Genomic DNA, 27,367 nt, shown 5'->3' on the forward strand with positions numbered 1-27,367 from the left:
CAGAGACTCTGAAATTTGGGCCTGCTTCCCTCACCGGCCTGGTTCTTGTTCTCTTTCTTAGATTTTGAAAATACCTCTCAGGTCCTCACCCTCGCAATGACGGGGTCTTTGATGTGGTGCCACTTACCCCCAGAGAGCCATATTCTAACTTACTCTGGTTTCTCTTCAAAACGAAAAAATCTTTCGCCTTTTACTAAAGATTTCCGTGGAGAGGAACATTTACGAGTTTATTCAATTTTTTTAAGCCTTACCACAGGTGAGGCTGTTTATCGTGTGTTTAAAAGAAAAGCATTAGAAATTGAGGAATATCTGCGAGTTGTCTGATGCTGTTTTTTGGGGACATGAGCTTAGGTGTTTTATTCCTGAACTCTCTGCTTGCTCATTTGCATAGACAGAGTGCAGGAGAGGTGCATCATGGGAAAGAGCTTGTGCAGTGCATGAGATTGCTTTTCGTGACTATCTTGGAATTTCACGATAGCAGGCAGTATGTTTTCTCCTCTCTTAATATTCCTGCTGTCAGAGGCCAGACGTCACCCTCCTTTTTCAAGGTGGCACCTAGACTCACGCTGTGCTTTTCATAGGGCTTGCCCGTTATTTGTGCCCGTTGGAGGTGCCCCATAGAGGTTGGCCAATCCTGAGTCGGTGCCCTGAGAGGGTGGCCAATCCTGAGTCAGATTCCTCTCAGGTACACTTGAAGCGGCACGCCAGTCCTGTTTCATGTGCCTCTAGCCTAGACAGATATATACTTCTATATTCAGGTTTAATGAAAGTACGTGCGAAAAAGGGACTTAAAGTGCATGGCTATGTGCAGAGCACAGTGGTGGCTCACAGCCTATCGATTGGAAGGATGGTGTGGAAAGCGTAAAATCGCTGGGGGACGAAAGTCCTACAGTGCCACTTCACCTAAAGCCTGATGCACGCTTCCCGTTCCCCTTGCCCAGCAGCTGCAACGCCTCCTAATGAGCTGAGGTGTGTACAGAAAAGAATTTGCATATTCCCAGACAGACGCATGGGAACTGTCCACCTTTTTGATTTTCTGTGCTTTGAGCAGAGACTCTGAAATTTGGGCCTGCTTCCCTCACCGGCCTGGTTCTTGTCCTCTTTCTTAGATTTTGAAAATACCTCTCAGGTCCTCACCCTCGCAATGAAGGGGTCTTTGATGTGGTGCCACTTACCCCCAGAGAGCCATATTCTAACTTACTCTGGTTTCTCTTCAAAACGAAAAAAAATTTCGCCTTTTACTAAAGATTTCCGTGGAGAGGAACATTTACGAGTTTATTCAATTTTTTTAAGCCTTACCACAGGTGAGGCTGTTTATTGTGTGTTTAAAAGAAAAGCATTAGAAATTGGGGAATATCTGCGAGTTGTCTGCTGCTGTTTTTTGGGGACATGAGCTTAGGTGTTTTATTCCTGAACTCCTCTGCTTGCTCATTTGCATAGACAGAGTGCAGGAGAGGTGCATCATGGGAAAGAGCTTGTGCAGTGCATGAGATTGCTTTTCGTGACTATCTTGGAATTTCATGATAGCAGGCAGTATGTTTTCTCCTCTCTTAATATTCCTGCTGTCAGAGGCCAGACGTCACCCTCCTTTTTCAAGGTGGCACCTAGACTCACGCTGTGCTTTTCATAGGGCTTGCCCGTTATTTGTGCCCGTTGGAGGTGCCCCATAGAGGTTGGCCAATCCTGAGTCGGTGCCCTGAGAGGGTGGCCAATCCTGAGTCAGATTCCTCTCAGGTACACTTGAAGCGGCACGCCAGTCCTGTTTCATGTGCCTCTAGCCTAGACAGATATATGCTTCTATATTCAGGTTTAATGAAAGTACGTGCGAAAAAGGGACTTAAAGTGCATGGCTATGTGCAGAGCACAGTGGTGGCTCACAGCCTAACGATTGGAAGGATGGTGTGGAAAGCGTAAAATCGCTGGGGGACAAAAGTCCTACAGTGCCACTTCACCTAAAGCCTGATGCACGCTTCCCGTTCCCCTTGCCCAGCAGCCGCAATGCCTCCTAATGAGCTGAGGTGTGTACAGAAAAGAATTTGCATATTCCCAGACAGACGCATGGGAACTGTCCACCTTTTTGATTTTCTGTGCTTTGAGCAGAGACTCTGAAATTTGGGCCTGCTTCCCTCACCGGCCTGGTTCTTGTCCTCTTTCTTAGATTTTGAAAATACCTCTCAGGTCCTCACTCTCGCAATGACGGGGTCTTTGATGTGGTGCCACTTACCCCCAGAGAGCCATATTCTAACTTACTCTGGTTTCTCTTCAAAACGAAAAAATCTTTCGCCTTTTACTAAAGATTTCCGTGGAGAGGAACATTTACGAGTTTATTCAATTTTTTTAAGCCTTTCCACAGGTGAGGCTGTTTATTGTGTGTTTAAAAGAAAAGCATTAGAAATTGGGGAATATCTGCGAGTTGTCTGCTGCTGTTTTTTGGGGACATGAGCTTAGGTGTTTTATTCCTGACCTCTCTGCTTGCTCATTTGCATAGACAGAGTGCAGGAGAGGTGCATCATGGGAAAGAGCTTGTGCAGTGCATGAGATTGCTTTTCGTGACTATCTTGGAATTTCACGATAGCAGGCAGTATGTTTTCTCCTCTCTTAATATTCCTGCTGTCAGAGGCCAGACGTCACCCTCCTTTTTCAAGGTGGCACCTAGACTCACGCTGTGCTTTTCATAGGGCTTGCCCGTTATTTGTGCCCGTTGGAGGTGCCCCATAGAGGTTGGCCAATCCTGAGTCGGTGCCCTGAGAGGGTGGCCAATCCTGAGTCAGATTCCTCTCAGGTACACTTGAAGCGGCACGCCAGTCCTGTTTCATGTGCCTCTAGCCTAGACAGATATATGCTTCTAAATTCAGGTTTAATGAAAGTACGTGCGAAAAAGGGACTTAAAGTGCATGGCTATGTGCAGAGCACAGTGGTGGCTCACAGCCTAACGATTGGAAGGATGGTGTGGAAAGCGTAAAATCGCTGGGGGACAAAAGTCCTACAGTGCCACTTCACCTAAAGCCTGATGCACGCTTCCCGTTCCCCTTGCCCAGCATCCGCAACGCCTCCTAATGAGCTGAGGTGTGTACAGAAAAGAATTTGCATATTCCCAGACAGACGCATGGGAACTGTCCACCTTTTTGATTTTCTGTGCTTTGAGCAGAGACTCTGAAATTTGGGCCTGCTTCCCTCACCGGCCTGGTTCTTGTCCTCTTTCTTAGATTTTGAAAATACCTCTCAGGTCCTCACCCTCGCAATGACGGGGTCTTTGATGTGGTGCCACTTACCCCCAGAGAGCCATATTCTAACTTACTCTGGTTTCTCTTCAAAACGAAAAAATCTTTCGCCTTTTACTAAAGATTTCCGTGGAGAGGAACATTTACGAGTTTATTCAATTTTTTTAAGCCTTACCACAGGTGAGGCTGTTTATCGTGTGTTTAAAAGAAAAGCATTAGAAATTGAGGAATATCTGCGAGTTGTCTGATGCTGTTTTTTGGGGACATGAGCTTAGGTGTTTTATTCCTGAACTCTCTGCTTGCTCATTTGCATAGACAGAGTGCAGGAGAGGTGCATCATGGGAAAGAGCTTGTGCAGTGCATGAGATTGCTTTTCGTGACTATCTTGGAATTTCACGATAGCAGGCAGTATGTTTTCTCCTCTCTTAATATTCCTGCTGTCAGAGGCCAGACGTCACCCTCCTTTTTCAAGGTGGCACCTAGACTCACGCTGTGCTTTTCATAGGGCTTGCCTGTTATTTGTGCCCGTTGGAGGTGCCCCATAGAGGTTGGCCAATCCTGAGTCGGTGCCCTGAGAGGGTGGCCAATCCTGAGTCAGATTCCTCTCAGGTACACTTGAAGCGGCACGCCAGTCCTGTTTCATGTGCCTCTAGCCTAGACAGATATATACTTCTATATTCAGGTTTAATGAAAGTACGTGCGAAAAAGGGACTTAAAGTGCATGGCTATGTGCAGAGCAAAGTGGTGGCTCACAGCCTATCGATTGGAAGGATGGTGTGGAAAGCGTAAAATCGCTGGGGGACGAAAGTCCTACAGTGCCACTTCACCTAAAGCCTGATGCACGCTTCCCGTTCCCCTTGCCCAGCAGCTGCAACGCCTCCTAATGAGCTGAGGTGTGTACAGAAAAGAATTTGCATATTCCCAGACAGACGCATGGGAACTGTCCACCTTTTTGATTTTCTGTGCTTTGAGCAGAGACTCTGAAATTTGGGCCTGCTTCCCTCACCGGCCTGGTTCTTGTCCTCTTTCTTAGATTTTGAAAATACCTCTCAGGTCCTCACCCTCGCAATGAAGGGGTCTTTGATGTGGTGCCACTTACCCCCAGAGAGCCATATTCTAATGTACTCTGGTTTCTCTTCAAAACGAATTTTTTTTTCGCCTTTTACTAAAGATTTCCGTGGAGAGGATCATTTACGAGTTTATTCAATTTTTTTAAGCCTTACCACAGGTGAGGCTGTTTATTGTGTGTTTAAAAGAAAAGCATTAGAAATTGGGGAATATCTGCGAGTTGTCTGCTGCTGTTTTTTGGGGACATGAGCTTAGGTGTTTTATTCCTGAACTCCTCTGCTTGCTCATTTGCATAGACAGAGTGCAGGAGAGGTGCATCATGGGAAAGAGCTTGTGCAGTGCATGAGATTGCTTTTCGTGACTATCTTGGAATTTCATGATAGCAGGCAGTATGTTTTCTCCTCTCTTAATATTCCTGCTGTCAGAGGCCAGACGTCACCCTCCTTTTTCAAGGTGGCACCTAGACTCACGCTGTGCTTTTCATAGGGCTTGCCCGTTATTTGTGCCCGTTGGAGGTGCCCCATAGAGGTTGGCCAATCCTGAGTCGGTGCCCTGAGAGGGTGGCCAATCCTGAGTCAGATTCCTCTCAGGTACACTTGAAGCGGCACGCCAGTCCTGTTTCATGTGCCTCTAGCCTAGACAGATATATACTTCTATATTCAGGTTTAATGAAAGTACGTGCGAAAAAGGGACTTAAAGTGCATGGCTATGTGCAGAGCACAGTGGTGGCTCACAGCCTATCGATTGGAAGGATGGTGTGGAAAGCGTAAAATCGCTGGGGGACGAAAGTCCTACAGTGCCACTTCACCTAAAGCCTGATGCACGCTTCCCGTTCCCCTTGCCCAGCAGCTGCAACGCCTCCTAATGAGCTGAGGTGTGTACAGAAAAGAATTTGCATATTCCCAGACAGACGCATGGGAACTGTCCACCTTTTTGATTTTCTGTGCTTTGAGCAGAGACTCTGAAATTTGGGCCTGCTTCCCTCACCGGCCTGGTTCTTGTCCTCTTTCTTAGATTTTGAAAATACCTCTCAGGTCCTCACCCTCGCAATGAAGGGGTCTTTGATGTGGTGTCACTTACCCCCAGAGAGCCATATTCTAACTTACTCTGGTTTCTCTTCAAAACGAAAAAAAATTTCGCTTTTTACTAAAGATTTCCGTGGAGAGGAACATTTACGAGTTTATTCAATTTTTTTAAGCCTTACCACAGGTGAGGCTGTTTATTGTGTGTTTAAAAGAAAAGCATTAGAAATTGGGGAATATCTGCGAGTTGTCTGCTGCTGTTTTTTGGGGACATGAGCTTAGGTGTTTTATTCCTGAACTCCTCTGCTTGCTCATTTGCATAGACAGAGTGCAGGAGAGGTGCATCATGGGAAAGAGCTTGTGCAGTGCATGAGATTGCTTTTCGTGACTATCTTGGAATTTCATGATAGCAGGCAGTATGTTTTCTCCTCTCTTAATATTCCTGCTGTCAGAGGCCAGACGTCACCCTCCTTTTTCAAGGTGGCACCTAGACTCACGCTGTGCTTTTCATAGGGCTTGCCCGTTATTTGTGCCCGTTGGAGGTGCCCCATAGAGGTTGGCCAATCCTGAGTCGGTGCCCTGAGAGGGTGGCCAATCCTGAGTCAGATTCCTCTCAGGTACACTTGAAGCGGCACGCCAGTCCTGTTTCATGTGCCTCTAGCCTAGACAGATATATGCTTCTATATTCAGGTTTAATGAAAGTACGTGCGAAAAAGGGACTTAAAGTGCATGGCTATGTGCAGAGCACAGTGGTGGCTCACAGCCTAACGATTGGAAGGATGGTGTGGAAAGCGTAAAATCGCTGGGGGACAAAAGTCCTACAGTGCCACTTCACCTAAAGCCTGATGCACGCTTCCCGTTCCCCTTGCCCAGCAGCCGCAATGCCTCCTAATGAGCTGAGGTGTGTACAGAAAAGAATTTGCATATTCCCAGACAGACGCATGGGAACTGTCCACCTTTTTGATTTTCTGTGCTTTGAGCAGAGACTCTGAAATTTGGGCCTGCTTCCCTCACCGGCCTGGTTCTTGTCCTCTTTCTTAGATTTTGAAAATACCTCTCAGGTCCTCACTCTCGCAATGACGGGGTCTTTGATGTGGTGCCACTTACCCCCAGAGAGCCATATTCTAACTTACTCTGGTTTCTCTTCAAAACGAAAAAATCTTTCGCCTTTTACTAAAGATTTCCGTGGAGAGGAACATTTACGAGTTTATTCAATTTTTTTAAGCCTTACCACAGGTGAGGCTGTTTATTGTGTGTTTAAAAGAAAAGCATTAGAAATTGGGGAATATCTGCGAGTTGTCTGATGCTGTTTTTTGGGGACATGAGCTTAGGTGTTTTATTCCTGAACTCTCTGCTTGCTCATTTGCATAGACAGAGTGCAGGAGAGGTGCATCATGGGAAAGAGCTTGTGCAGTGCATGAGATTGCTTTTCGTGACTATCTTGGAATTTCACGATAGCAGGCAGTATGTTTTCTCCTCTCTTAATATTCCTGCTGTCAGAGGCCAGACGTCACCCTCCTTTTTCAAGGTGGCACCTAGACTCACGCTGTGCTTTTCATAGGGCTTGCCCGTTATTTGTGCCCGTTGGAGGTGCCCCATAGAGGTTGGCCAATCCTGAGTCGGTGCCCTGAGAGGGTGGCCAATCCTGAGTCAGATTCCTCTCAGGTACACTTGAAGCGGCACGCCAGTCCTGTTTCATGTGCCTCTAGCCTAGACAGATATATACTTCTATATTCAGGTTTAATGAAAGTACGTGCGAAAAAGGGACTTAAAGTGCATGGCTATGTGCAGAGCACAGTGGTGGCTCACAGCCTAACGATTGGAAGGATGGTGTGGAAAGCGTAAAATCGCTGGGGGACAAAAGTCCTACAGTGCCACTTCACCTAAAGCCTGATGCACGCTTCCCGTTCCCCTTGCCCAGCATCCGCAACGCCTCCTAATGAGCTGAGGTGTGTACAGAAAAGAATTTGCATATTCCCAGACAGACGCATGGGAACTGTCCACCTTTTTGATTTTCTGTGCTTTGAGCAGAGACTCTGAAATTTGGGCCTGCTTCCCTCACCGGCCTGGTTCTTGTTCTCTTTCTTAGATTTTGAAAATACCTCTCAGGTCCTCACCCTCGCAATGACGGGGTCTTTGATGTGGTGCCACTTACCCCCAGAGAGCCATATTCTAACTTACTCTGGTTTCTCTTCAAAACGAAAAAATCTTTCGCCTTTTACTAAAGATTTCCGTGGAGAGGAACATTTACGAGTTTATTCAATTTTTTTAAGCCTTACCACAGGTGAGGCTGTTTATCGTGTGTTTAAAAGAAAAGCATTAGAAATTGAGGAATATCTGCGAGTTGTCTGATGCTGTTTTTTGGGGACATGAGCTTAGGTGTTTTATTCCTGAACTCTCTGCTTGCTCATTTGCATAGACAGAGTGCAGGAGAGGTGCATCATGGGAAAGAGCTTGTGCAGTGCATGAGATTGCTTTTCGTGACTATCTTGGAATTTCACGATAGCAGGCAGTATGTTTTCTCCTCTCTTAATATTCCTGCTGTCAGAGGCCAGACGTCACCCTCCTTTTTCAAGGTGGCACCTAGACTCACGCTGTGCTTTTCATAGGGCTTGCCCGTTATTTGTGCCCGTTGGAGGTGCCCCATAGAGGTTGGCCAATCCTGAGTCGGTGCCCTGAGAGGGTGGCCAATCCTGAGTCAGATTCCTCTCAGGTACACTTGAAGCGGCACGCCAGTCCTGTTTCATGTGCCTCTAGCCTAGACAGATATATACTTCTATATTCAGGTTTAATGAAAGTACGTGCGAAAAAGGGACTTAAAGTGCATGGCTATGTGCAGAGCACAGTGGTGGCTCACAGCCTATCGATTGGAAGGATGGTGTGGAAAGCGTAAAATCGCTGGGGGACGAAAGTCCTACAGTGCCACTTCACCTAAAGCCTGATGCACGCTTCCCGTTCCCCTTGCCCAGCAGCTGCAACGCCTCCTAATGAGCTGAGGTGTGTACAGAAAAGAATTTGCATATTCCCAGACAGACGCATGGGAACTGTCCACCTTTTTGATTTTCTGTGCTTTGAGCAGAGACTCTGAAATTTGGGCCTGCTTCCCTCACCGGCCTGGTTCTTGTCCTCTTTCTTAGATTTTGAAAATACCTCTCAGGTCCTCACCCTCGCAATGAAGGGGTCTTTGATGTGGTGCCACTTACCCCCAGAGAGCCATATTCTAACTTACTCTGGTTTCTCTTCAAAACGAAAAAAAATTTCGCCTTTTACTAAAGATTTCCGTGGAGAGGAACATTTACGAGTTTATTCAATTTTTTTAAGCCTTACCACAGGTGAGGCTGTTTATTGTGTGTTTAAAAGAAAAGCATTAGAAATTGGGGAATATCTGCGAGTTGTCTGCTGCTGTTTTTTGGGGACATGAGCTTAGGTGTTTTATTCCTGAACTCCTCTGCTTGCTCATTTGCATAGACAGAGTGCAGGAGAGGTGCATCATGGGAAAGAGCTTGTGCAGTGCATGAGATTGCTTTTCGTGACTATCTTGGAATTTCATGATAGCAGGCAGTATGTTTTCTCCTCTCTTAATATTCCTGCTGTCAGAGGCCAGACGTCACCCTCCTTTTTCAAGGTGGCACCTAGACTCACGCTGTGCTTTTCATAGGGCTTGCCCGTTATTTGTGCCCGTTGGAGGTGCCCCATAGAGGTTGGCCAATCCTGAGTCGGTGCCCTGAGAGGGTGGCCAATCCTGAGTCAGATTCCTCTCAGGTACACTTGAAGCGGCACGCCAGTCCTGTTTCATGTGCCTCTAGCCTAGACAGATATATGCTTCTATATTCAGGTTTAATGAAAGTACGTGCGAAAAAGGGACTTAAAGTGCATGGCTATGTGCAGAGCACAGTGGTGGCTCACAGCCTAACGATTGGAAGGATGGTGTGGAAAGCGTAAAATCGCTGGGGGACAAAAGTCCTACAGTGCCACTTCACCTAAAGCCTGATGCACGCTTCCCGTTCCCCTTGCCCAGCAGCCGCAATGCCTCCTAATGAGCTGAGGTGTGTACAGAAAAGAATTTGCATATTCCCAGACAGACGCATGGGAACTGTCCACCTTTTTGATTTTCTGTGCTTTGAGCAGAGACTCTGAAATTTGGGCCTGCTTCCCTCACCGGCCTGGTTCTTGTCCTCTTTCTTAGATTTTGAAAATACCTCTCAGGTCCTCACTCTCGCAATGACGGGGTCTTTGATGTGGTGCCACTTACCCCCAGAGAGCCATATTCTAACTTACTCTGGTTTCTCTTCAAAACGAAAAAATCTTTCGCCTTTTACTAAAGATTTCCGTGGAGAGGAACATTTACGAGTTTATTCAATTTTTTTAAGCCTTTCCACAGGTGAGGCTGTTTATTGTGTGTTTAAAAGAAAAGCATTAGAAATTGGGGAATATCTGCGAGTTGTCTGCTGCTGTTTTTTGGGGACATGAGCTTAGGTGTTTTATTCCTGACCTCTCTGCTTGCTCATTTGCATAGACAGAGTGCAGGAGAGGTGCATCATGGGAAAGAGCTTGTGCAGTGCATGAGATTGCTTTTCGTGACTATCTTGGAATTTCACGATAGCAGGCAGTATGTTTTCTCCTCTCTTAATATTCCTGCTGTCAGAGGCCAGACGTCACCCTCCTTTTTCAAGGTGGCACCTAGACTCACGCTGTGCTTTTCATAGGGCTTGCCCGTTATTTGTGCCCGTTGGAGGTGCCCCATAGAGGTTGGCCAATCCTGAGTCGGTGCCCTGAGAGGGTGGCCAATCCTGAGTCAGATTCCTCTCAGGTACACTTGAAGCGGCACGCCAGTCCTGTTTCATGTGCCTCTAGCCTAGACAGATATATGCTTCTAAATTCAGGTTTAATGAAAGTACGTGCGAAAAAGGGACTTAAAGTGCATGGCTATGTGCAGAGCACAGTGGTGGCTCACAGCCTAACGATTGGAAGGATGGTGTGGAAAGCGTAAAATCGCTGGGGGACAAAAGTCCTACAGTGCCACTTCACCTAAAGCCTGATGCACGCTTCCCGTTCCCCTTGCCCAGCATCCGCAACGCCTCCTAATGAGCTGAGGTGTGTACAGAAAAGAATTTGCATATTCCCAGACAGACGCATGGGAACTGTCCACCTTTTTGATTTTCTGTGCTTTGAGCAGAGACTCTGAAATTTGGGCCTGCTTCCCTCACCGGCCTGGTTCTTGTCCTCTTTCTTAGATTTTGAAAATACCTCTCAGGTCCTCACCCTCGCAATGACGGGGTCTTTGATGTGGTGCCACTTACCCCCAGAGAGCCATATTCTAACTTACTCTGGTTTCTCTTCAAAACGAAAAAATCTTTCGCCTTTTACTAAAGATTTCCGTGGAGAGGAACATTTACGAGTTTATTCAATTTTTTTAAGCCTTACCACAGGTGAGGCTGTTTATCGTGTGTTTAAAAGAAAAGCATTAGAAATTGAGGAATATCTGCGAGTTGTCTGATGCTGTTTTTTGGGGACATGAGCTTAGGTGTTTTATTCCTGAACTCTCTGCTTGCTCATTTGCATAGACAGAGTGCAGGAGAGGTGCATCATGGGAAAGAGCTTGTGCAGTGCATGAGATTGCTTTTCGTGACTATCTTGGAATTTCACGATAGCAGGCAGTATGTTTTCTCCTCTCTTAATATTCCTGCTGTCAGAGGCCAGACGTCACCCTCCTTTTTCAAGGTGGCACCTAGACTCACGCTGTGCTTTTCATAGGGCTTGCCTGTTATTTGTGCCCGTTGGAGGTGCCCCATAGAGGTTGGCCAATCCTGAGTCGGTGCCCTGAGAGGGTGGCCAATCCTGAGTCAGATTCCTCTCAGGTACACTTGAAGCGGCACGCCAGTCCTGTTTCATGTGCCTCTAGCCTAGACAGATATATACTTCTATATTCAGGTTTAATGAAAGTACGTGCGAAAAAGGGACTTAAAGTGCATGGCTATGTGCAGAGCAAAGTGGTGGCTCACAGCCTATCGATTGGAAGGATGGTGTGGAAAGCGTAAAATCGCTGGGGGACGAAAGTCCTACAGTGCCACTTCACCTAAAGCCTGATGCACGCTTCCCGTTCCCCTTGCCCAGCAGCTGCAACGCCTCCTAATGAGCTGAGGTGTGTACAGAAAAGAATTTGCATATTCCCAGACAGACGCATGGGAACTGTCCACCTTTTTGATTTTCTGTGCTTTGAGCAGAGACTCTGAAATTTGGGCCTGCTTCCCTCACCGGCCTGGTTCTTGTCCTCTTTCTTAGATTTTGAAAATACCTCTCAGGTCCTCACCCTCGCAATGAAGGGGTCTTTGATGTGGTGCCACTTACCCCCAGAGAGCCATATTCTAATGTACTCTGGTTTCTCTTCAAAACGAATTTTTTTTTCGCCTTTTACTAAAGATTTCCGTGGAGAGGATCATTTACGAGTTTATTCAATTTTTTTAAGCCTTACCACAGGTGAGGCTGTTTATTGTGTGTTTAAAAGAAAAGCATTAGAAATTGGGGAATATCTGCGAGTTGTCTGCTGCTGTTTTTTGGGGACATGAGCTTAGGTGTTTTATTCCTGAACTCCTCTGCTTGCTCATTTGCATAGACAGAGTGCAGGAGAGGTGCATCATGGGAAAGAGCTTGTGCAGTGCATGAGATTGCTTTTCGTGACTATCTTGGAATTTCATGATAGCAGGCAGTATGTTTTCTCCTCTCTTAATATTCCTGCTGTCAGAGGCCAGACGTCACCCTCCTTTTTCAAGGTGGCACCTAGACTCACGCTGTGCTTTTCATAGGGCTTGCCCGTTATTTGTGCCCGTTGGAGGTGCCCCATAGAGGTTGGCCAATCCTGAGTCGGTGCCCTGAGAGGGTGGCCAATCCTGAGTCAGATTCCTCTCAGGTACACTTGAAGCGGCACGCCAGTCCTGTTTCATGTGCCTCTAGCCTAGACAGATATATACTTCTATATTCAGGTTTAATGAAAGTACGTGCGAAAAAGGGACTTAAAGTGCATGGCTATGTGCAGAGCACAGTGGTGGCTCACAGCCTATCGATTGGAAGGATGGTGTGGAAAGCGTAAAATCGCTGGGGGACGAAAGTCCTACAGTGCCACTTCACCTAAAGCCTGATGCACGCTTCCCGTTCCCCTTGCCCAGCAGCTGCAACGCCTCCTAATGAGCTGAGGTGTGTACAGAAAAGAATTTGCATATTCCCAGACAGACGCATGGGAACTGTCCACCTTTTTGATTTTCTGTGCTTTGAGCAGAGACTCTGAAATTTGGGCCTGCTTCCCTCACCGGCCTGGTTCTTGTCCTCTTTCTTAGATTTTGAAAATACCTCTCAGGTCCTCACCCTCGCAATGAAGGGGTCTTTGATGTGGTGTCACTTACCCCCAGAGAGCCATATTCTAACTTACTCTGGTTTCTCTTCAAAACGAAAAAAAATTTCGCTTTTTACTAAAGATTTCCGTGGAGAGGAACATTTACGAGTTTATTCAATTTTTTTAAGCCTTACCACAGGTGAGGCTGTTTATTGTGTGTTTAAAAGAAAAGCATTAGAAATTGGGGAATATCTGCGAGTTGTCTGCTGCTGTTTTTTGGGGACATGAGCTTAGGTGTTTTATTCCTGAACTCCTCTGCTTGCTCATTTGCATAGACAGAGTGCAGGAGAGGTGCATCATGGGAAAGAGCTTGTGCAGTGCATGAGATTGCTTTTCGTGACTATCTTGGAATTTCATGATAGCAGGCAGTATGTTTTCTCCTCTCTTAATATTCCTGCTGTCAGAGGCCAGACGTCACCCTCCTTTTTCAAGGTGGCACCTAGACTCACGCTGTGCTTTTCATAGGGCTTGCCCGTTATTTGTGCCCGTTGGAGGTGCCCCATAGAGGTTGGCCAATCCTGAGTCGGTGCCCTGAGAGGGTGGCCAATCCTGAGTCAGATTCCTCTCAGGTACACTTGAAGCGGCACGCCAGTCCTGTTTCATGTGCCTCTAGCCTAGACAGATATATGCTTCTATATTCAGGTTTAATGAAAGTACGTGCGAAAAAGGGACTTAAAGTGCATGGCTATGTGCAGAGCACAGTGGTGGCTCACAGCCTAACGATTGGAAGGATGGTGTGGAAAGCGTAAAATCGCTGGGGGACAAAAGTCCTACAGTGCCACTTCACCTAAAGCCTGATGCACGCTTCCCGTTCCCCTTGCCCAGCAGCCGCAATGCCTCCTAATGAGCTGAGGTGTGTACAGAAAAGAATTTGCATATTCCCAGACAGACGCATGGGAACTGTCCACCTTTTTGATTTTCTGTGCTTTGAGCAGAGACTCTGAAATTTGGGCCTGCTTCCCTCACCGGCCTGGTTCTTGTCCTCTTTCTTAGATTTTGAAAATACCTCTCAGGTCCTCACTCTCGCAATGACGGGGTCTTTGATGTGGTGCCACTTACCCCCAGAGAGCCATATTCTAACTTACTCTGGTTTCTCTTCAAAACGAAAAAATCTTTCGCCTTTTACTAAAGATTTCCGTGGAGAGGAACATTTACGAGTTTATTCAATTTTTTTAAGCCTTACCACAGGTGAGGCTGTTTATTGTGTGTTTAAAAGAAAAGCATTAGAAATTGGGGAATATCTGCGAGTTGTCTGATGCTGTTTTTTGGGGACATGAGCTTAGGTGTTTTATTCCTGAACTCTCTGCTTGCTCATTTGCATAGACAGAGTGCAGGAGAGGTGCATCATGGGAAAGAGCTTGTGCAGTGCATGAGATTGCTTTTCGTGACTATCTTGGAATTTCACGATAGCAGGCAGTATGTTTTCTCCTCTCTTAATATTCCTGCTGTCAGAGGCCAGACGTCACCCTCCTTTTTCAAGGTGGCACCTAGACTCACGCTGTGCTTTTCATAGGGCTTGCCCGTTATTTGTGCCCGTTGGAGGTGCCCCATAGAGGTTGGCCAATCCTGAGTCGGTGCCCTGAGAGGGTGGCCAATCCTGAGTCAGATTCCTCTCAGGTACACTTGAAGCGGCACGCCAGTCCTGTTTCATGTGCCTCTAGCCTAGACAGATATATACTTCTATATTCAGGTTTAATGAAAGTACGTGCGAAAAAGGGACTTAAAGTGCATGGCTATGTGCAGAGCACAGTGGTGGCTCACAGCCTAACGATTGGAAGGATGGTGTGGAAAGCGTAAAATCGCTGGGGGACAAAAGTCCTACAGTGCCACTTCACCTAAAGCCTGATGCACGCTTCCCGTTCCCCTTGCCCAGCATCCGCAACGCCTCCTAATGAGCTGAGGTGTGTACAGAAAAGAATTTGCATATTCACAGACAGACGCATGGGAACTGTCCACCTTTTTGATTTTCTGTGCTTTGAGCAGAGACTCTGAAATTTGGGCCTGCTTCCCTCACCGGCCTGGTTCTTGTCCTCTTTCTTAGATTTTGAAAATACCTCTCAGGTCCTCACCCTCGTAATGACGGGGTCTTTGATGTGGTGCCACTTACCCCCAGAGAGCCATATTCTAACTTACTCTGGTTTCTCTTCAAAACGAAAAAATCTTTCGCCTTTTACTAAAGATTTCCGTGAAGAGGAACATTTACGAGTTTATTCAATTTTTTTAAGCCTTTCCACAGGTGAGGCTGTTTATTGTGTGTTTAAAAGAAAAGCATTAGAAATTGGGGAATATCTGCGAGTTGTCTGCTGCTGTTTTTTGGGGACATGAGCTTAGGTGTTTTATTCCTGAACTCCTCTGCTTGCTCATTTGCATAGACAGAGTGCAGGAGAGGTGCATCATGGGAAAGAGCTTGTGCAGTGCATGAGATTGCTTTTCGTGACTATCTTGGAATTTCATGATAGCAGGCAGTATGTTTTCTCCTCTCTTAATATTCCTGCTGTCAGAGGCCAGACGTCACCCTCCTTTTTCAAGGTGGCACCTAGACTCACGCTGTGCTTTTCATAGGGCTTGCCCGTTATTTGTGCCCGTTAGAGGTGCCCCATAGAGGTTGGCCAATCCTGAGTCGGTGCCCTGAGAGGGTGGCCAATCCTGAGTCAGATTCCTCTCAGGTACACTTGAAGCGGCACGCCAGTCCTGTTTCATGTGCCTCTAGCCTAGACAGATATATGCTTCTAAATTCAGGTTTAATGAAAGTACGTGCGAAAAAGGGACTTAAAGTGCATGGCTATGTGCAGAGCACAGTGGTGGCTCACAGCCTAACGATTGGAAGGATGGTGTGGAAAGCGTAAAATCGCTGGGGGACAAAAGTCCTACAGTGCCACTTCACCTAAAGCCTGATGCACGCTTCCCGTTCCCCTTGCCCAGCATCCGCAACGCCTCCTAATGAGCTGAGGTGTGTACAGAAAAGAATTTGCATATTCCCAGACAGACGCATGGGAACTGTCCACCTTTTTGATTTTCTGTGCTTTGAGCAGAGACTCTGAAATTTGGGCCTGCTTCCCTCACCGGCCTGGTTCTTGTCCTCTTTCTTAGATTTTGAAAATACCTCTCAGGTCCTCACCCTCGCAATGACGGGGTCTTTGATGTGGTGCCACTTACCCCCAGAGAGCCATATTCTAACTTACTCTGGTTTCTCTTCAAAACGAAAAAATCTTTCGCCTTTTACTAAAGATTTCCGTGGAGAGGAACATTTACGAGTTTATTCAATTTTTTTAAGCCTTACCACAGGTGAGGCTGTTTATTGTGTGTTTAAAAGAAAAGCATTAGAAATTGGGGAATATCTGCGAGTTGTCTGCTGCTGTTTTTTGGGGACATGAGCTTAGGTGTTTTATTCCTGAACTCTCTGCTTGCTCATTTGCATAGACAGAGTGCAGGAGAGGTGCATCATGGGAAAGAGCTTGTGCAGTGCATGAGATTGCTTTTCGTGACTATCTTGGAATTTCACGATAGCAGGCAGTATGTTTTCTCCTCTCTTAATATTCCTGCTGTCAGAGGCCAGACGTCACCCTCCTTTTTCAAGGTGGCACCTAGACTCACGCTGTGCTTTTCATAGGGCTTGCCCGTTATTTGTGCCCGTTGGAGGTGCCCCATAGAGGTTGGCCAATCCTGAGTCGGTGCCCTGAGAGGGTGGCCAATCCTGAGTCAGATTCCTCTCAGGTACACTTGAAGCAGCACGCCAGTCCTGTTTCATGTGCCTCTAGCCTAGACAGATATATGCTTCTATATTCAGGTTTAATGAAAGTACGTGCGAAAAAGGGACTTAAAGTGCATGGCTATGTGCAGAGCACAGTGGTGGCTCACAGCCTAACGATTGGAAGGATGGTGTGGAAAGCGTAAAATCGCTGGGGGACAAAAGTCCTACAGTGCCACTTCACCTAAAGCCTGATGCACGCTTCCCGTTCCCCTTGCCCAGCATCCGCAACGCCTCCTAATGAGCTGAGGTGTGTACAGAAAAGAATTTGCATATTCCCAGACAGACGCATGGGAACTGTCCACCTTTTTGATTTTCTGTGCTTTGAGCAGAGACTCTGAAATTTGGGCCTGCTTCCCTCACCGGCCTGGTTCTTGTCCTCTTTCTTAGATTTTGAAAATACCTCTCAGGTCCTCACCCTCGCAATGACGGGGTCTTTGATGTGGTGCCACTTACCCCCAGAGAGCCATATTCTAACTTACTCTGGTTTCTCTTCAAAACGAAAAAATCTTTCGCCTTTTACTAAAGATTTCCGTGGAGAGGAACATTTGCGAGTTTATTCAATTTTTTTAAGTCTTACCACAGGTGAGGCTGTTTATCGTGTGTTTAAAAGAAAAGCATTAGAAATTGAGGAATATCTGAGAGTTGTCTGATGCTGTTTTTTGGGGACATGAGCTTAGGTGTTTTATTCCTGAACTCTCTGCTTGCTCATTTGCATAGACAGAGTGCAGGAGAGGTGCATCATGGGAAAGAGCTTGTGCAGTGCATGAGATTGCTTTTCGTGACTATCTTGGAATTTCACGATAGCAGGCAGTATGTTTTCTCCTCTCTTAATATTCCTGCTGTCAGAGGCCAGACGTCACCCTCCTTTTTCAAGGTGGCACCTAGACTCACGCTGTGCTTTTCATAGGGCTTGCCCGTTATTTGTGCCCGTTGGAGGTGCCCCATAGAGGTTGGCCAATCCTGAGTCGGTGCCCTGAGAGGGTGGCCAATCCTGAGTCAGATTCCTCTCAGGTACACTTGAAGCGGCACGCCAGTCCTGTTTCATGTGCCTCTAGCCTAGACAGATATATACTTCTATATTCAGGTTTAATGAAAGTACGTGCGAAAAAGGGACTTAAAGTGCATGGCTATGTGCAGAGCACAGTGGTGGCTCACAGCCTAACGATTGGAAGGATGGTGTGGAAAGCGTAAAATCGCTGGGGGACAAAAGTCCTACAGTGCCACTTCACCTAAAGCCTGATGCACGCTTCCCGTTCCCCTTGCCCAGCAGCCGCAATGCCTCCTAATGAGCTGAGGTGTGTACAGAAAAGAATTTGCATATTCCCAGACAGACGCATGGGAACTGTCCACCTTTTTGATTTTCTGTGCTTTGAGCAGAGACTCTGAAATTTGGGCCTGCTTCCCTCACCGGCCTGGTTCTTGTCCTCTTTCTTAGATTTTGAAAATACCTCTCAGGTCCTCACCCTCGCAATGACGGGGTCTTTGATGTGGTGCCACTTACCCCCAGAGAGCCATATTCTAACTTACTCTGGTTTCTCTTCAAAACGAAAAAATCTTTCGCCTTTTACTAAAGATTTCCGTGGAGAGGAACATTTACGAGTTTATTCAATTTTTTTAAGCCTTACCACAGGTGAGGCTGTTTATTGTGTGTTTAAAAGAAAAGCATTAGAAATTGGGGAATATCTGCGAGTTGTCTGCTGCTGTTTTTTGGGGACATGAGCTTAGGTGTTTTATTCCTGAACTCTCTGCTTGCTCATTTGCATAGACAGAGTGCAGGAGAGGTGCATCATGGGAAAGAGCTTGTGCAGTGCATGAGATTGCTTTTCGTGACTATCTTGGAATTTCACGATAGCAGGCAGTATGTTTTCTCCTCTCTTAATATTCCTGCTGTCAGAGGCCAGACGTCACCCTCCTTTTTCAAGGTGGCACCTAGACTCACGCTGTGCTTTTCATAGGGCTTGCCCGTTATTTGTGCCCGTTGGAGGTGCCCCATAGAGGTTGGCCAATCCTGAGTCGGTGCCCTGAGAGGGTGGCCAATCCTGAGTCAGATTCCTCTCAGGTACACTTGAAGCGGCACGCCAGTCCTGTTTCATGTGCCTCTAGCCTAGACAGATATATACTTCTATATTCAGGTTTAATGAAAGTACGTGCGAAAAAGGGACTTAAAGTGCATGGCTATGTGCAGAGCACAGTGGTGGCTCACAGCCTAACGATTGGAAGGATGGTGTGGAAAGCGTAAAATCGCTGGGGGACAAAAGTCCTACAGTGCCACTTCACCTAAAGCCTGATGCACGCTTCCCGTTCCCCTTGCCCAGCATCCGCAACGCCTCCTAATGAGCTGAGGTGTGTACAGAAAAGAATTTGCATATTCACAGACAGACGCATGGGAACTGTCCACCTTTTTGATTTTCTGTGCTTTGAGCAGAGACTCTGAAATTTGGGCCTGCTTCCCTCACCGGCCTGGTTCTTGTCCTTTTTCTTAGATTTTGAAAATACCTCTCAGGTCCTCACCCTCGCAATGACGGGGTCTTTGATGTGGTGCCACTTACCCCCAGAGAGCCATATTCTAACTTACTCTGGTTTCTTTTCAAAACGAAAAAATCTTTCGCCTTTTACTAAAGATTTCCGTGGAGAGGAACATTTACGAGTTTATTCAATTTTTTTAAGCCTTACCACAGGTGAGGCTGTTTATCGTGTGTTTAAAAGAAAAGCATTAGAAATTGAGGAATATCTGCGAGTTGTCTGATGCTGTTTTTTGGGGACATGAGCTTAGGTGTTTTATTCCTGAACTCTCTGCTTGCTCATTTGCATAGACAGAGTGCAGGAGAGGTGCATCATGGGAAAGAGCTTGTGCAGTGCATGAGATTGCTTTTCGTGACTATCTTGGAATTTCACGATAGCAGGCAGTATGTTTTCTCCTCTCTTAATATTCCTGCTGTCAGAGGCCAGACGTCACCCTCCTTTTTCAAGGTGGCACCTAGACTCACGCTGTGCTTTTCATAGGGCTTGCCCGTTATTTGTGCCCGTTGGAGGTGCCCCATAGAGGTTGGCCAATCCTGAGTCGGTGCCCTGAGAGGGTGGCCAATCCTGAGTCAGATTCCTCTCAGGTACACTTGAAGCGGCACGCCAGTCCTGTTTCATGTGCCTCTAGCCTAGACAGATATATACTTCTATATTCAGGTTTAATGAAGTACGTGCGAAAAAGGGACTTAAAGTGCATGGCTATGTGCAGAGCACAGTGGTGGCTCACAGCCTATCGATTGGAAGGATGGTGTGGAAAGCGTAAAATCGCTGGGGGACGAAAGTCCTACAGTGCCACTTCACCTAAAGCCTGATGCACGCTTCCCGTTCCCCTTGCCCAGCAGCTGCAACGCCTCCTAATGAGCTGAGGTGTGTACAGAAAAGAATTTGCATATTCCCAGACAGACGCATGGGAACTGTCCACCTTTTTGATTTTCTGTGCTTTGAGCAGAGACTCTGAAATTTGGGCCTGCTTCCCTCACCGGCCTGGTTCTTGTCCTCTTTCTTAGATTTTGAAAATACCTCTCAGGTCCTCACCCTCGCAATGAAGGGGTCTTTGATGTGGTGCCACTTACCCCCAGAGAGCCATATTCTAACTTACTCTGGTTTCTCTTCAAAACGAAAAAATCTTTCGCCTTTTACTAAAGATTTCCGTGGAGAGGAACATTTACGAGTTTATTCAATTTTTTTAAGCCTTACCACAGGTGAGGCTGTTTATTGTGTGTTTAAAAGAAAAGCATTAGAAATTGGGGAATATCTGCGAGTTGTCTGCTGCTGTTTTTTGGGGACATGAGCTTAGGTGTTTTATTCCTGAACTCCTCTGCTTGCTCATTTGCATAGACAGAGTGCAGGAGAGGTGCATCATGGGAAAGAGCTTGTGCAGTGCATGAGATTGCTTTTCGTGACTATCTTGGAATTTCATGATAGCAGGCAGTATGTTTTCTCCTCTCTTAATATTCCTGCTGTCAGAGGCCAGACGTCACCCTCCTTTTTCAAGGTGGCACCTAGACTCACGCTGTGCTTTTCATAGGGCTTGCCCGTTATTTGTGCCCATTGGAGGTGCCCCATAGAGGTTGGCCAATCCTGAGTCGGTGCCCTGAGAGGGTGGCCAATCCTGAGTCAGATTCCTCTCAGGTACACTTGAAGCGGCACGTCAGTCCTGTTTCATGTGCCTCTAGCCTAGACAGATATATGCTTCTATATTCAGGTTTAATGAAAGTACGTGCGAAAAAGGGACTTAAAGTGCATGGCTATGTGCAGAGCACAGTGGTGGCTCACAGCCTAACGATTGGAAGGATGGTGTGGAAAGCGTAAAATCGCTGGGGGACAAAAGTCCTACAGTGCCACTTCACCTAAAGCCTGATGCACGCTTCCCGTTCCCCTTGCCCAGCAGCCGCAACGCCTCCTAATGAGCTGAGGTGTGTACAGAAAAGAATTTGCATATTCCCAGACAGACGCATGGGAACTGTCCACCTTTTTCATTTTCTGTGCTTTGAGCAGAGTCTCTGAAATTTGGGCCTGCTTCCCTCACCGGCCTGGTTCTTGTCCTCTTTCTTAGAGCCTGAAAATACCTCTCAGGTCCTCACCCTCGCAATGACGGGGTCTTTGATGTGGTGCCACTTACCCCCAGAGAGCCATATTCTAACTTACTCTGGTTTCTCTTCAAAACGAAAAAATCTTTCGCCTTTTACTAAAGATTTCCGTGGAGAGGAACATTTGCGAGTTTATTCAATTTTTTTAAGCCTTACCACAGGTGAGGCTGTTTATTGTGTGTTTAAAAGAAAAGCATTAGAAATTGGGGAATATCTGCGAGTTGTCTGCTGCTGTTTTTTGGGGACATGAGCTTAGGTGTTTTATTCCTGAACTCCTCTGCTTGCTCATTTGCATAGACAGAGTGCAGGAGAGGTGCATCATGGGAAAGAGCTTGTGCAGTGCATGAGATTGCTTTTCGTGACTATCTTGGAATTTCATGATAGCAGGCAGTATGTTTTCTCCTCTCTTAATATTCCTGCTGTCAGAGGCCAGACGTCACCCTCCTTTTTCAAGGTGGCACCTAGACTCACGCTGTGCTTTTCATAGGGCTTGCCCGTTATTTGTGCCCGTTGGAGGTGCCCCATAGAGGTTGGCCAATCCTGAGTCGGTGCCCTGAGAGGGTGGCCAATCCTGAGTCAGATTCCTCTCAGGTACACTTGAAGCGGCACGCCAGTCCTGTTTCATGTGCCTCTAGCCTAGACAGATATATACTTCTATATTCAGGTTTAATGAAAGTACGTGCGAAAAAGGGACTTAAAGTGCATGGCTATGTGCAGAGCACAGTGGTGGCTCACAGCCTAACGATTGGAAGGATGGTGTGGAAAGCGTAAAATCGCTGGGGGACAAAAGTCCTACAGTGCCACTTCACCTAAAGCCTGATGCACGCTTCCCGTTCCCCTTGCCCAGCAGCTGCAACGCCTCCTAATGAGCTGAGGTGTGTACAGAAAAGAATTTGCATATTCCCAGACAGACGCATGGGAACTGTCCACCTTTTTGATTTTCTGTGCTTTGAGCAGAGACTCTGAAATTTGGGCCTGCTTCCCTCACCGGCCTGGTTCTTGTCCTCTTTCTTAGATTTTGAAAATACCTCTCAGGTCCTCACCCTCGCAATGAAGGGGTCTTTGATGTGGTGCCACTTACCCCCAGAGAGCCATATTCTAACTTACTCTGGTTTCTCTTCAAAACGAAAAAATCTTTCGCCTTTTACTAAAGATTTCCGTGGAGAGGAACATTTACGAGTTTATTCAATTTTTTTAAGCCTTACCACAGGTGAGGCTGTTTATTGTGTGTTTAAAAGAAAAGCATTAGAAATTGGGGAATATCTGCGAGTTGTCTGCTGCTGTTTTTTGGGGACATGAGCTTAGGTGTTTTATTCCTGAACTCCTCTGCTTGCTCATTTGCATAGACAGAGTGCAGGAGAGGTGCATCATGGGAAAGAGCTTGTGCAGTGCATGAGATTGCTTTTCGTGACTATCTTGGAATTTCATGATAGCAGGCAGTATGTTTTCTCCTCTCTTAATATTCCTGCTGTCAGAGGCCAGACGTCACCCTCCTTTTTCAAGGTGGCACCTAGACTCACGCTGTGCTTTTCATAGGGCTTGCCCGTTATTTGTGCCCATTGGAGGTGCCCCATAGAGGTTGGCCAATCCTGAGTCGGTGCCCTGAGAGGGTGGCCAATCCTGAGTCAGATTCCTCTCAGGTACACTTGAAGCGGCACGTCAGTCCTGTTTCATGTGCCTCTAGCCTAGACAGATATATGCTTCTATATTCAGGTTTAATGAAAGTACGTGCGAAAAAGGGACTTAAAGTGCATGGCTATGTGCAGAGCACAGTGGTGGCTCACAGCCTAACGATTGGAAGGATGGTGTGGAAAGCGTAAAATCGCTGGGGGACAAAAGTCCTACAGTGCCACTTCACCTAAAGCCTGATGCACGCTTCCCGTTCCCCTTGCCCAGCAGCCGCAACGCCTCCTAATGAGCTGAGGTGTGTACAGAAAAGAATTTGCATATTCCCAGACAGACGCATGGGAACTGTCCACCTTTTTCATTTTCTGTGCTTTGAGCAGAGTCTCTGAAATTTGGGCCTGCTTCCCTCACCGGCCTGGTTCTTGTCCTCTTTCTTAGAGCCTGAAAATACCTCTCAGGTCCTCACCCTCGCAATGACGGGGTCTTTGATGTGGTGCCACTTACCCCCAGAGAGCCATATTCTAACTTACTCTGGTTTCTCTTCAAAACGAAAAAATCTTTCGCCTTTTACTAAAGATTTCCGTGGAGAGGAACATTTGCGAGTTTATTCAATTTTTTTAAGCCTTACCACAGGTGAGGCTGTTTATTGTGTGTTTAAAAGAAAAGCATTAGAAATTGGGGAATATCTGCGAGTTGTCTGCTGCTGTTTTTTGGGGACATGAGCTTAGGTGTTTTATTCCTGAACTCCTCTGCTTGCTCATTTGCATAGACAGAGTGCAGGAGAGGTGCATCATGGGAAAGAGCTTGTGCAGTGCATGAGATTGCTTTTCGTGACTATCTTGGAATTTCATGATAGCAGGCAGTATGTTTTCTCCTCTCTTAATATTCCTGCTGTCAGAGGCCAGACGTCACCCTCCTTTTTCAAGGTGGCACCTAGACTCACGCTGTGCTTTTCATAGGGCTTGCCCGTTATTTGTGCCCGTTGGAGGTGCCCCATAGAGGTTGGCCAATCCTGAGTCGGTGCCCTGACAGGGTGGCCAATCCTGAGTCAGATTCCTCTCAGGTACACTTGAAGCGGCACGCCAGTCCTGTTTCATGTGCCTCTAGCCTAGACAGATATATGCTTCTATATTCAGGTTTAATGAAAGTACGTGCGAAAAAGGGACTTAAAGTGCATGGCTATGTGCAGAGCACAGTGGTGGCTCACAGCCTAACGATTGGAAGGATGGTGTGGAAAGCGTAAAATCGCTGGGGGACAAAAGTCCTACAGTGCCACTTCACCTAAAGCCTGATGCACGCTTCCCGTTCCCCTTGCCCAGCATCCGCAACGCCTCCTAATGAGCTGAGGTGTGTACAGAAAAGAATTTGCATATTCCCAGACAGACGCATGGGAACTGTCCACCTTTTTGATTTTCTGTGCTTTGAGCAGAGACTCTGAAATTTGGGCCTGCTTCCCTCACCGGCCTGGTTCTTGTCCTCTTTCTTAGATTTTGAAAATACCTCTCAGGTCCTCACCCTCGCAATGACGGGGTCTTTGATGTGGTGCCACTTACCCCCAGAGAGCCATATTCTAACTTACTCTGGTTTCTCTTCAAAACGAAAAAATCTTTCGCCTTTTACTAAAGATTTCCGTGGAGAGGAACATTTACGAGTTTATTCAATTTTTTTAAGCCTTACCACAGGTGAGGCTGTTTATCGTGTGTTTAAAAGAAAAGCATTAGAAATTGAGGAATATCTGCGAGTTGTCTGATGCTGTTTTTTGGGGACATGAGCTTAGGTGTTTTATTCCTGAACTCTCTGCTTGCTCATTTGCATAGACAGAGTGCAGGAGAGGTGCATCATGGGAAAGAGCTTGTGCAGTGCATGAGATTGCTTTTCGTGACTATCTTGGAATTTCACGATAGCAGGCAGTATGTTTTCTCCTCTCTTAATATTCCTGCTGTCAGAGGCCAGACGTCACCCTCCTTTTTCAAGGTGGCACCTAGACTCACGCTGTGCTTTTCATAGGGCTTGCCCGTTATTTGTGCCCGTTGGAGGTGCCCCATAGAGGTTGGCCAATCCTGAGTCGGTGCCCTGAGAGGGTGGCCAATCCTGAGTCAGATTCCTCTCAGGTACACTTGAAGCGGCACGCCAGTCCTGTTTCATGTGCCTCTAGCCTAGACAGATATATACTTCTATATTCAGGTTTAATGAAAGTACGTGCGAAAAAGGGACTTAAAGTGCATGGCTATGTGCAGAGCACAGTGGTGGCTCACAGCCTAACGATTGGAAGGATGGTGTGGAAAGCGTAAAATCGCTGGGGGACAAAAGTCCTACAGTGCCACTTCACCTAAAGCCTGATGCACGCTTCCCGTTCCCCTTGCCCAGCAGCCGCAACGCCTCCTAATGAGCTGAGGTGTGTACAGAAAAGAATTTGCATATTCCCAGACAGACGCATGGGAACTGTCCACCTTTTTGATTTTCTGTGCTTTGAGCAGAGACTCTGAAATTTGGGCCTGCTTCCCTCACCGGCCTGGTTCTTGTCCTCTTTCTTAGATTTTGAAAATACCTCTCAGGTCCTCACCCTCGCAATGAAGGGGTCTTTGATGTGGTGCCACTTACCCCCAGAGAGCCATATTCTAACTTACTCTGGTTTCTCTTCAAAACGAAAAAAAATTTCGCCTTTTACTAAAGATTTCCGTGGAGAGGAACATTTACGAGTTTATTCAATTTTTTTAAGCCTTACCACAGGTGAGGCTGTTTATTGTGTGTTTAAAAGAAAAGCATTAGAAATTGGGGAATATCTGCGAGTTGTCTGCTGCTGTTTTTTGGGGACATGAGCTTAGGTGTTTTATTCCTGAACTCCTCTGCTTGCTCATTTGCATAGACAGAGTGCAGGAGAGGTGCATCATGGGAAAGAGCTTGTGCAGTGCATGAGATTGCTTTTCGTGACTATCTTGGAATTTCATGATAGCAGGCAGTATGTTTTCTCCTCTCTTAATATTCCTGCTGTCAGAGGCCAGACGTCACCCTCCTTTTTCAAGGTGGCACCTAGACTCACGCTGTGCTTTTCATAGGGCTTGCCCGTTATTTGTGCCCGTTGGAGGTGCCCCATAGAGGTTGGCCAATCCTGAGTCGGTGCCCTGAGAGGGTGGCCAATCCTGAGTCAGATTCCTCTCAGGTACACTTGAAGCGGCACGCCAGTCCTGTTTCATGTGCCTCTAGCCTAGACAGATATATACTTCTATATTCAGGTTTAATGAAAGTACGTGCGAAAAAGGGACTTAAAGTGCATGGCTATGTGCAGAGCACAGTGGTGGCTCACAGCCTAACGATTGGAAGGATGGTGTGGAAAGCGTAAAATCGCTGGGGGACAAAAGTCCTACAGTGCCACTTCACCTAAAGCCTGATGCACGCTTCCCGTTCCCCTTGCCCAGCAGCCGCAATGCCTCCTAATGAGCTGAGGTGTGTACAGAAAAGAATTTGCATATTCCCAGACAGACGCATGGGAACTGTCCACCTTTTTGATTTTCTGTGCTTTGAGCAGAGACTCTGAAATTTGGGCCTGCTTCCCTCACCGGCCTGGTTCTTGTCCTCTTTCTTAGATTTTGAAAATACCTCTCAGGTCCTCACCCTCGCAATGACGGGGTCTTTGATGTGGTGCCACTTACCCCCAGAGAGCCATATTCTAACTTACTCTGGTTTCTCTTCAAAACGAAAAAATCTTTCGCCTTTTACTAAAGATTTCCGTGGAGAGGAACATTTACGAGTTTATTCAATTTTTTTAAGCCTTACCACAGGTGAGGCTGTTTATTGTGTGTTTAAAAGAAAAGCATTAGAAATTGGGGAATATCTGCGAGTTGTCTGCTGCTGTTTTTTGGGGACATGAGCTTAGGTGTTTTATTCCTGAACTCTCTGCTTGCTCATTTGCATAGACAGAGTGCAGGAGAGGTGCATCATGGGAAAGAGCTTGTGCAGTGCATGAGATTGCTTTTCGTGACTATCTTGGAATTTCATGATAGCAGGCAGTATGTTTTCTCCTCTCTTAATATTCCTGCTGTCAGAGGCCAGACGTCACCCTCCTTTTTCAAGGTGGCACCTAGACTCACGCTGTGCTTTTCATAGGGCTTGCCCGTTATTTGTGCCCATTGGAGGTGCCCCATAGAGGTTGGCCAATCCTGAGTCGGTGCCCTGAGAGGGTGGCCAATCCTGAGTCAGATTCCTCTCAGGTACACTTGAAGCGGCACGTCAGTCCTGTTTCATGTGCCTCTAGCCTAGACAGATATATGCTTCTATATTCAGGTTTAATGAAAGTACGTGCGAAAAAGGGACTTAAAGTGCATGGCTATGTGCAGAGCACAGTGGTGGCTCACAGCCTAACGATTGGAAGGATGGTGTGGAAAGCGTAAAATCGCTGGGGGACAAAAGTCCTACAGTGCCACTTCACCTAAAGCCTGATGCACGCTTCCCGTTCCCCTTGCCCAGCAGCCGCAACGCCTCCTAATGAGCTGAGGTGTGTACAGAAAAGAATTTGCATATTCCCAGACAGACGCATGGGAACTGTCCACCTTTTTCATTTTCTGTGCTTTGAGCAGAGTCTCTGAAATTTGGGCCTGCTTCCCTCACCGGCCTGGTTCTTGTCCTCTTTCTTAGAGCCTGAAAATACCTCTCAGGTCCTCACCCTCGCAATGACGGGGTCT

At 46.8% G+C, this 27,367-nt stretch overlaps 26 non-coding genes across 26 annotated transcripts; all 26 read left to right on the forward strand.

Annotated features, from left to right (window-relative positions):
* Nucleotides 1-149: 149 nt before the first annotated feature.
* LOC144801603 (U5 spliceosomal RNA) lies at nucleotides 150-264 on the forward strand. Its single transcript, XR_013605408.1, has one exon. It is a non-coding gene; the product is annotated as a U5 spliceosomal RNA (small nuclear RNA).
* Nucleotides 265-1,197: 933 nt separating this feature from the next.
* Nucleotides 1,198-1,312, forward strand: LOC144801001 (U5 spliceosomal RNA). The gene has a single exon (XR_013604879.1). It is a non-coding gene; the product is annotated as a U5 spliceosomal RNA (small nuclear RNA).
* Nucleotides 1,313-2,246: 934 nt separating this feature from the next.
* Nucleotides 2,247-2,361, forward strand: LOC144800453 (U5 spliceosomal RNA). The gene has a single exon (XR_013604353.1). It is a non-coding gene; the product is annotated as a U5 spliceosomal RNA (small nuclear RNA).
* A 933-nt stretch (nucleotides 2,362-3,294) lies between these two features.
* LOC144801604 (U5 spliceosomal RNA) lies at nucleotides 3,295-3,409 on the forward strand. Its single transcript, XR_013605409.1, has one exon. It is a non-coding gene; the product is annotated as a U5 spliceosomal RNA (small nuclear RNA).
* A 933-nt stretch (nucleotides 3,410-4,342) lies between these two features.
* On the forward strand, nucleotides 4,343-4,457 carry LOC144801081 (U5 spliceosomal RNA). Its single transcript, XR_013604957.1, has one exon. It is a non-coding gene; the product is annotated as a U5 spliceosomal RNA (small nuclear RNA).
* Nucleotides 4,458-5,391: 934 nt separating this feature from the next.
* LOC144801076 (U5 spliceosomal RNA) lies at nucleotides 5,392-5,506 on the forward strand. Its single transcript, XR_013604952.1, has one exon. It is a non-coding gene; the product is annotated as a U5 spliceosomal RNA (small nuclear RNA).
* Nucleotides 5,507-6,440: 934 nt separating this feature from the next.
* On the forward strand, nucleotides 6,441-6,555 carry LOC144801605 (U5 spliceosomal RNA). Its single transcript, XR_013605410.1, has one exon. It is a non-coding gene; the product is annotated as a U5 spliceosomal RNA (small nuclear RNA).
* Nucleotides 6,556-7,488: 933 nt separating this feature from the next.
* LOC144801606 (U5 spliceosomal RNA) lies at nucleotides 7,489-7,603 on the forward strand. The gene has a single exon (XR_013605411.1). It is a non-coding gene; the product is annotated as a U5 spliceosomal RNA (small nuclear RNA).
* A 933-nt stretch (nucleotides 7,604-8,536) lies between these two features.
* LOC144801002 (U5 spliceosomal RNA) lies at nucleotides 8,537-8,651 on the forward strand. Its single transcript, XR_013604880.1, has one exon. It is a non-coding gene; the product is annotated as a U5 spliceosomal RNA (small nuclear RNA).
* Nucleotides 8,652-9,585: 934 nt separating this feature from the next.
* Nucleotides 9,586-9,700, forward strand: LOC144800454 (U5 spliceosomal RNA). The gene has a single exon (XR_013604354.1). It is a non-coding gene; the product is annotated as a U5 spliceosomal RNA (small nuclear RNA).
* Nucleotides 9,701-10,633: 933 nt separating this feature from the next.
* LOC144801607 (U5 spliceosomal RNA) lies at nucleotides 10,634-10,748 on the forward strand. The gene has a single exon (XR_013605412.1). It is a non-coding gene; the product is annotated as a U5 spliceosomal RNA (small nuclear RNA).
* A 933-nt stretch (nucleotides 10,749-11,681) lies between these two features.
* On the forward strand, nucleotides 11,682-11,796 carry LOC144801082 (U5 spliceosomal RNA). Its single transcript, XR_013604958.1, has one exon. It is a non-coding gene; the product is annotated as a U5 spliceosomal RNA (small nuclear RNA).
* Nucleotides 11,797-12,730: 934 nt separating this feature from the next.
* On the forward strand, nucleotides 12,731-12,845 carry LOC144801078 (U5 spliceosomal RNA). The gene has a single exon (XR_013604954.1). It is a non-coding gene; the product is annotated as a U5 spliceosomal RNA (small nuclear RNA).
* Nucleotides 12,846-13,779: 934 nt separating this feature from the next.
* On the forward strand, nucleotides 13,780-13,894 carry LOC144801608 (U5 spliceosomal RNA). The gene has a single exon (XR_013605413.1). It is a non-coding gene; the product is annotated as a U5 spliceosomal RNA (small nuclear RNA).
* A 933-nt stretch (nucleotides 13,895-14,827) lies between these two features.
* LOC144800409 (U5 spliceosomal RNA) lies at nucleotides 14,828-14,942 on the forward strand. Its single transcript, XR_013604314.1, has one exon. It is a non-coding gene; the product is annotated as a U5 spliceosomal RNA (small nuclear RNA).
* A 934-nt stretch (nucleotides 14,943-15,876) lies between these two features.
* On the forward strand, nucleotides 15,877-15,991 carry LOC144801609 (U5 spliceosomal RNA). Its single transcript, XR_013605414.1, has one exon. It is a non-coding gene; the product is annotated as a U5 spliceosomal RNA (small nuclear RNA).
* A 933-nt stretch (nucleotides 15,992-16,924) lies between these two features.
* LOC144800528 (U5 spliceosomal RNA) lies at nucleotides 16,925-17,039 on the forward strand. The gene has a single exon (XR_013604423.1). It is a non-coding gene; the product is annotated as a U5 spliceosomal RNA (small nuclear RNA).
* Nucleotides 17,040-17,972: 933 nt separating this feature from the next.
* LOC144801610 (U5 spliceosomal RNA) lies at nucleotides 17,973-18,087 on the forward strand. Its single transcript, XR_013605415.1, has one exon. It is a non-coding gene; the product is annotated as a U5 spliceosomal RNA (small nuclear RNA).
* A 933-nt stretch (nucleotides 18,088-19,020) lies between these two features.
* Nucleotides 19,021-19,135, forward strand: LOC144800423 (U5 spliceosomal RNA). The gene has a single exon (XR_013604327.1). It is a non-coding gene; the product is annotated as a U5 spliceosomal RNA (small nuclear RNA).
* Nucleotides 19,136-20,067: 932 nt separating this feature from the next.
* On the forward strand, nucleotides 20,068-20,182 carry LOC144801612 (U5 spliceosomal RNA). Its single transcript, XR_013605417.1, has one exon. It is a non-coding gene; the product is annotated as a U5 spliceosomal RNA (small nuclear RNA).
* A 934-nt stretch (nucleotides 20,183-21,116) lies between these two features.
* On the forward strand, nucleotides 21,117-21,231 carry LOC144800366 (U5 spliceosomal RNA). Its single transcript, XR_013604275.1, has one exon. It is a non-coding gene; the product is annotated as a U5 spliceosomal RNA (small nuclear RNA).
* A 934-nt stretch (nucleotides 21,232-22,165) lies between these two features.
* On the forward strand, nucleotides 22,166-22,280 carry LOC144801613 (U5 spliceosomal RNA). Its single transcript, XR_013605418.1, has one exon. It is a non-coding gene; the product is annotated as a U5 spliceosomal RNA (small nuclear RNA).
* Nucleotides 22,281-23,214: 934 nt separating this feature from the next.
* On the forward strand, nucleotides 23,215-23,329 carry LOC144800367 (U5 spliceosomal RNA). Its single transcript, XR_013604276.1, has one exon. It is a non-coding gene; the product is annotated as a U5 spliceosomal RNA (small nuclear RNA).
* A 934-nt stretch (nucleotides 23,330-24,263) lies between these two features.
* LOC144801614 (U5 spliceosomal RNA) lies at nucleotides 24,264-24,378 on the forward strand. The gene has a single exon (XR_013605419.1). It is a non-coding gene; the product is annotated as a U5 spliceosomal RNA (small nuclear RNA).
* A 933-nt stretch (nucleotides 24,379-25,311) lies between these two features.
* On the forward strand, nucleotides 25,312-25,426 carry LOC144801003 (U5 spliceosomal RNA). The gene has a single exon (XR_013604881.1). It is a non-coding gene; the product is annotated as a U5 spliceosomal RNA (small nuclear RNA).
* Nucleotides 25,427-26,360: 934 nt separating this feature from the next.
* On the forward strand, nucleotides 26,361-26,475 carry LOC144801615 (U5 spliceosomal RNA). Its single transcript, XR_013605420.1, has one exon. It is a non-coding gene; the product is annotated as a U5 spliceosomal RNA (small nuclear RNA).
* Nucleotides 26,476-27,367: the final 892 nt, after the last annotated feature.

Source organism: Lissotriton helveticus, chromosome 12 (assembly GCF_964261635.1).
Source record: "Lissotriton helveticus chromosome 12, aLisHel1.1, whole genome shotgun sequence".
In the NCBI taxonomy this organism is placed as follows: Eukaryota; Metazoa; Chordata; class Amphibia; order Caudata; family Salamandridae; genus Lissotriton; species Lissotriton helveticus.